Source organism: Nanorana parkeri, unplaced genomic scaffold (assembly GCF_000935625.1).
Source record: "Nanorana parkeri isolate BGI_ZX_2015 unplaced genomic scaffold, ASM93562v1 scaffold1620, whole genome shotgun sequence".
Taxonomy (NCBI): Eukaryota; Metazoa; Chordata; class Amphibia; order Anura; family Dicroglossidae; genus Nanorana; species Nanorana parkeri.
In genome coordinates, this window is record NW_017307888.1 from 217,904 (window position 1) to 225,519 (window position 7,616).

The following is a 7,616-nucleotide window of genomic DNA, read 5'->3' on the forward strand; positions in this document are numbered from 1 at the left end:
GTTTTGTGCTCTTTACCCTCCTTGGATCTGCCGGCGTTCCATGACTAACGTCGCTCCCAGATAAGCCTCCGGCCCCCCAGCTGCTGGAACGTTTCTCCGAGAGATCACATCCCAAACAAGAGGAAAGTCCAATTCACGCCGAGACCCAACATATGAAACGACAATTCAAAGCCGCCGGCTCTCGGTGTCCGGCCTCACACAGCATACTCTCGGGGTCCGGCCTCACACCGCAGACTCTCGGGGTCCGGCCTCACACCGCAGACTCTCGGGGTCCGGCCTCACACCGCAGACTCTCGGGGTCCGGCCTCACATGGCAGACTCTCGGGGTCCGGCCTCCCATGGCAGGCTCTCGGGGTCCGGCCTCACATCGCAGACTATCGGGGTCCGGCCTCACATGTCACCCTATAATAGGAAGTACCTGAACATGGACAGAGCATTGTCACCCTATAACAGGAAGTGTCTGAACAAGGACAGAGCGTTGTCACCCTATAACAGGAAGTGCCTGAACCAGGACAGAGCGGTGTCACCCTATAACAGGAAGTGCCTGAACCAGGACAGAGCGGTGTCACCCTATAACAGGAAGTGCCTGAACAAGGACAGAGCGTTGTCACCCTATAACAGGAAGTGTCTGAACAAGGACAGAGCATTGTCACCTTATAACAGGAAGTGTCCTGGGCTGTGTATGATCTCCCGGTTACTGACCACACCGGATACAATGTTATCTCACAATCTGATACTTTGAAGCTTTGACCATGCAATATATTCATATACAGAACGTCCTCATCTACCCCATGGTAACTGAGAGATCCCAAGCGGTACAATCACCCGATCACAAATGAATCCAATGACATGTTTCCTCTCGTTCACATTCCATGTATCTTCTGGATCGCTCAGCACCGGATGTCCGGTCACATTTCTGTTACAATGTATCTCCTCCGAAGTTTTATCATAACGCCCGCCGCGCACGTACAACGCCGTCTCGCCGAACCCTTTTTAGCCGGGCCGCGCGGCTCTAAATTTATTCCGCTTTATACTTTGTTGTGGAAATGAATCGAGTGTCGTCCCCCCGCCCTGGAAGGTGCGCGGCGGATATTATGGCGTAAACGTCGGCAATAATTAAGAAATATGGTTTCGTCTTTCCTAACAGGGAGAAAAACATAATAACTCCCACGGGATGATGCGAGAATTGAGAAGCGATGTCCTCGTGCGCTGGGGGCCAATGCGGGATTGATTGTTGTCTTTTTAGAGAGGTTTTATGTGCGTTTGACTGGAGGTGCCCATTCCGCCGACGATTCATTTAGGAAAGTGTCTCTTTAATGGAAGCCGGGCGGATGTCATTGCAAGCCGAGACTTTGGATTGTTCACCTAAAACAAATTGCATTGGCGCTGCGGAGGCAATATAATCTGCCCTAGTTTTTCCACGCGAGCCGGGAAATGTTAACAAACACGACATGATCTGCTTCTGAAATGAACGAGAGGAGAAATATGGGCGCCATCCATGTCTGGGCCCAGACCGGGGGAAAGGACACACAGGCTCCTGCCTGGGGCAGCACAGCGTCAGGGACATGGAGGGCTCATTGTGCGTTGAGGTAATCAGTGAAGGGTCAACACCCGGACACAGCAAATGCTATTGTCCCCAGTGACACCAACGATATTACCTTGTAAAAGTGGCAGTGACATCATCACTGCGCTGTTCATGGACTGTGCAGAGAGCAGAGCTGTGGGAGGGGCCCAGCAAGAGAGGGTGGAGACAAGACCAGTCACCCTGCTCAAGGAGAGAGAGAGGAGCAGTGAGCGGTCTTTATTACAGGAGGGGGCGGAGACAAGACCAGTCACCCTGCACAAGGAGAGAGAGGAGCAGTGACCGGTCTTTATTACAGGTGGCCATATCAGCACACATTACACAGACGCGGTCCGCTGTTGTCACCATCAGGAAACCCGCCCTGAGAAATGCCATGCCGCCATCACTGGAGTGCACGCAGACAGGAAGTGACTGCACAGAGGCTTTAGGAGATCAGCAGCACTGAGATGCAACAAAGGAGGAAAAAAATGAGTATTTGATATAAAAACTGGTTGTTTATGATACACGGAGCGCAGAGAGAACGAAATATCATCCTTTTCAGGGTCACATACACTCTAATTGCGCGGTTGGAAGATCAGAATTGGCCCTTTCTTCTGGCTCACTTAAGGTGCCCACACACCTTGCGATAATGGCGGGAAATCCCGCGATCGTACGATTATCGCAAGGTGCGTGGGAGCCGGGCGACCTCTGCTACTGTACGGTCGCACGACTTTTATCTTAGGAACGTGTTCGAAAAAATGCGCAGTGACGTCTCGGCGGGGTGACACTCGGTTACCGCTCCGGGTGTCACCCAGCCTCGGGACGCCCCTGGCGCAAGCGCACACTGCCCGTTCGGCATTGCGGTCATCGGAAGCCCCGCCCTCAGCGGGACGCGGCTTGCGTTCATTGCAAGTACGATCTGCCTGTCCAAAGATGGGCGGATCGTACGTTTTTTTAATTACCTTACAACCCTCGCAAGACAAAAGTCATGTGATGGTTGTAAGGTGTGTGGCCGGCATTACTCTGCAGTCCCGATTGTTCAATATGCTCATCATCCATTCCATCGCCATCATACGACCACTGGGGGGCGCTGCGCTGTTGCTCCATGACCGGCCTTGCAAAGTCCTGAACCGAACCCGATATGTCAGCGGCACGTCTCCACATCCGCGGCGTCTCCACATTCGCGGCTTCTTTCAGCCAAATACTTTGTAGGAGGAAAAAAAAAAAGTAATCTTGATAAATTAGGTCGCGTGTTTGCTCAGAGGCCGACTTCCTGTTCTCTGCGCGCTCGCGGAACGCACTTTATTAAATAATTCTCACCGAGCCAAACTAATCAATTTAATACTCTTCTCCCTTTATTTAGAAAAAGCGCGTCGTTTCTCGCAGCGTTCCCGCGTTTATATTAAAATGTTTCAATAATAAAGAATTACCAGCCGAGAGCGCGACGAGTAGATAATAGCGCGAGTAGTTGAGTGAGCGGAAGATTGATGAAACGCGCTCGGTGCGCACTTCCTTTGCCAGCAGCCTGAGACGAACAAATTGCAGATTACGTTTATTGTGATCCCATTGTCTTCCTTCAAATCCAGTTAAGACGTTTTCGACACGCCGCGCTTGTAAACTCTCGCTGTGAATTCTCGTTAAATAAAACATTCTCATGTTTGATTCCTCGTTAGGATCGCAATGTCTTTTACGTATTATTCTTGGATGGAAGGAGCGGGGGGGAATGTTTCAAACTACGTCCTCCGCTTCTCCGAGTTTTCTTCGTAGGCGTGAACGCGGCGCCGTCTAACTCGCAGCTGTCAGACGCGCGGGGAAAAGATTCCATGAGAGCCGTTCACACCAACGCATTAGAAAACGCACACGCAATTTCCTCAAATCACATAATACGCCTTCAACTAGGGATGCACGGATACCACTTTTTTAAGAGCGAGTACGAGTACCGATACTTTTGATCAAGTACTCGCCGATACCAATTACCGATACTTTTTCTTAAAGGCACAGGTCACATTTTTTCTAAAGCAATACAAACTAATGCTTTAAGGTCACTTTCTTAATATGATGAGTCGTGAGATGACAAGGGAGCATGACGCCGGCTTCCCGGCCAATCAGAATGCCGGGCGCTGCGTCATTACACGGCGCCCAGCTTCGCTAGCTTCCTGACCAATCGGGAAGCCGGGCAGCGCGTCATTGCACGCTACCCGGCTTCCTGATTGGCCGGGAAGTCAGCTCCATGCTCTCTCATCACAAGTGACAAGAGAGCATGGAGCCATTTCCTGGCCAATCAGGAAACCGGGCAGCGTGTAATGATTCGCTGCCCGGCTTCCTGATACAGGAAGTACTCGTGCTAGGTATCGGAGCATTTGGGCGAGTACGAGTACTCACCCAAATACTCGGTATCGGCACCGATACCGATACTAGTATCGGTATCGGTGCATCCCTACCTTCAACGCATTTTTTTATTTTTCGTGTTAGAATGAAATGCAGCAAAAGACGGGTTTCGGGGGTCTTATCGTTTCCTACTCCATCCAAAGCCAAAAAAGTTTTCACTTCTGTGAAATAAATGTCAAATAATGAGGCCAACGAGGGGCCATTTGTGACACGAGAGCAGATCCAGGAGAGATGAAAAAGATCATCTGTATCCCTCAGGCTCCTTCCCATAATGCATCCTGGTGCCATCCCAGGTAAGTGACACACACACACCCGGCCATCCACCTGATGATCCATGAGACCCGGCCACCTTCTTCCATCGCTCCGTGCTCCAGTTCTGATGATCATGTGACCATTGTTGGTGCTTCTGGCGGTGGACACGGGTCAGCAAGGGCCCCCTGACCGGTCTGCGGCTACACAGCCCCCCCTACACAACAACCTGCGATGCTCTTTGTGCTCAGACACCTTTCTATCAGAACCAGAACCATGAGCCTTATCATCACTCTGATCTCCAGTATCTCTTCTATTGGATCGGACTACACGGGCCAGACTTCCATCCCCGCATCCATCAATGAGCCTTCCCTCCCCACGTCCATCAATGAGTCTTCCCTCCCCACGTCCTTCCCTCCCCACGTCCATCAATGAGTCTTCACTCCCCACGTCCATCAATGAGCCTTCCTTCCCCTATGTCCATCAATGAGCCTTCCCTCCCCCGTCCATCAATGAGCCTTCCTTCCCCTATGTCCATCAATGAGCCTTCCCTCCCCCGTCCATCAATGAGCCTTCCTTCCCCTATGTCCATCAATGAGCCTTCCCTCCCCCGTCCATCAATGAGCCTTCCTTCCCCTATGTCCATCAATGAGCCTTCCCTCCCCCGTCCATCAATGAGCCTTCCTTCCCCTATGTCCATCAATGAGCCTTCCCTCCCCCGTCCATCAATGAGCCTTCCTTCCCCTATGTCCATCAATGAGCCTTCCCTCCCCCGTCCATCAATGAGCCTTCCTTCCCCTATGTCCATCAATGAGCCTTCCCTCCCCCGTCCATCAATGAGCCTTCCTTCCCCTATGTCCATCAATGAGCCTTCCCTCCCCCGTCCATCAATGAGCCTTCCTTCCCCTATGTCCATCAATGAGCCTTCCCTCCCCCGTCCATCAATGAGCCTTCCTTCCCCTATGTCCATCAATGAGCCTTCCCTCCCCCGTCCATCAATGAGCCTTCCTTCCCCTATGTCCATCAATGAGCCTTCCCTCCCCCGTCCATCAATGAGCCTTCCTTCCCCTATGTCCATCAATGAGCCTTCCCTCCCCCGTCCATCAATGAGCCTTCCTTCCCCTATGTCCATCAATGAGCCTTCCCTCCCCCGTCCATCAATGAGCCTTCCTTCCCCTATGTCCATCAATGAGCCTTCCCTCCCCCGTCCATCAATGAGCCTTCCTTCCCCTATGTCCATCAATGAGCCTTCCCTCCCCCGTCCATCAATGAGCCTTCCTTCCCCTATGTCCATCAATGAGCCTTCCCTCCCCCGTCCATCAATGAGCCTTCCTTCCCCTATGTCCATCAATGAGCCTTCCCTCCCCCGTCCATCAATGAGCCTTCCTTCCCCTATGTCCATCAATGAGCCTTCCCTCCCCCGTCCATCAATGAGCCTTCCTTCCCCTATGTCCATCAATGAGCCTTCCCTCCCCCGTCCATCAATGAGCCTTCCTTCCCCTATGTCCATCAATGAGCCTTCCCTCCCCCGTCCATCAATGAGCCTTCCTTCCCCTATGTCCATCAATGAGCCTTCCCTCCCCCGTCCATCAATGAGCCTTCCTTCCCCTATGTCCATCAATGAGCCTTCCCTCCCCCGTCCATCAATGAGCCTTCCTTCCCCTATGTCCATCAATGAGCCTTCCCTCCCCCGTCCATCAATGAGCCTTCCTTCCCCTATGTCCATCAATGAGCCTTCCCTCCCCCGTCCATCAATGAGCCTTCCTTCCCCTATGTCCATCAATGAGCCTTCCCTCCCCCGTCCATCAATGAGCCTTCCTTCCCCTATGTCCATCAATGAGCCTTCCCTCCCCCGTCCATCAATGAGCCTTCCTTCCCCTATGTCCATCAATGAGCCTTCCCTCCCCCGTCCATCAATGAGCCTTCCTTCCCCTATGTCCATCAATGAGCCTTCCCTCCCCCCCTCCATCAATGAGCCTTCCTTCCCCCCCTCCATCAATGAGCCTTGGCCACCCATCACCCTGTCACCGGTTTTCCTTCCTTGGACCACGGCAGACCGGGAACATCCCACAACAGCCACAGTTTTGGATTTGCTCTCACCCAGTCGTCCAGACATCACAATTTGGTCCTTGTCAAAGTCCCTCAAAGACCCCCGAAACGTGTTGTCAATTATTGATGAACAAATAAAGTTTCCATGTACATATTTGTGGTTTGGCGCTCTTCATGACATTTCAGAGAATTAGAAACTCTCCATTTCACTCATAGATACCCAGGAGGTCTAATGAAGAGAGGACACGGTGACAACATCTTCCTTCTACTCCTCCTCATGTCACATGTTGCCTCTGGTTTGTGGAAGGGGCCCTGTCATAGCGGCTGTTACATGACACAGGAAATGCTGCCACCCAGCTCTGGTGGTCACCACTCACCAACTCCCGGAAATGGTGTCACGGAGCCGATGCCGGCTGTCACTGATTGAGTTTAGCTCTTTCTACATCTATAACATTAGCGCAAACATGGCGCTGGCGACTTCACATACCGCATTCGGAGGCTGCCATCGCTCCGCGCAGTGTTGGGTTTCCCGGCGCCGACTGGGATCCCTCTCAGGAGACAATTAATGTGTCGCGGTGTAATATAATGACAGAGGTGTCACCGCTCACATCAATATTTAGACAGCGCGCTGCGTCAGGTGATTAATGGAACGAATGTTTCTGCAGGAGAATTAAGCAGATGAAAAGCGCTCATTGTCAGCAAAATATTACACCAAGCCGAGTGATCGCCGATGAGGGAGACAATGCCGAGCACAATGCCAGACACAGTGCCGGACACAGTGCCGGACACAGTGCCGGACACAGTGCCGGACACAGTGCCGGACACAGTGCCGGACACAGTGCCGGACACAGTGCCGGACACAATGCCGTTACCTCAATGCCGGACACAGTGCCGGACACAGTGCCATACACAGTGCCGGACACAGTGCCAGACACAGTGCCGGACACAGTGCCGTTACCTCAATGCCGGACACAGTGCCGAACACAATGCCGTACACAGTGCCGGACACAATGCCGTTACCTCAATGCCGGACACAATGCCGGACACAATGCCGGACACAATGCCGGACACAATGCCGGACACAATGCCGGACACAATGCCGGACACAGTGCCGTTACCTCAATGCCGGACACAATGCCGAACACAATGCCGTACACAGTGCCGAACACAATGCCGTTACCTCAATGCCGAACACAGTGCCGGACACAATGCCGGACACAGTGCCGAACACAATGCCGTACACAGTGCCGAACACAATGCCGTTACCCCAATGCCGGACACAATGCCGGACACAATGCCGTTACCTCAATGCCGGACACAATGCCGAACACAATGCCGTACACAGTGCCGAACCCAAAATCCCTACCCC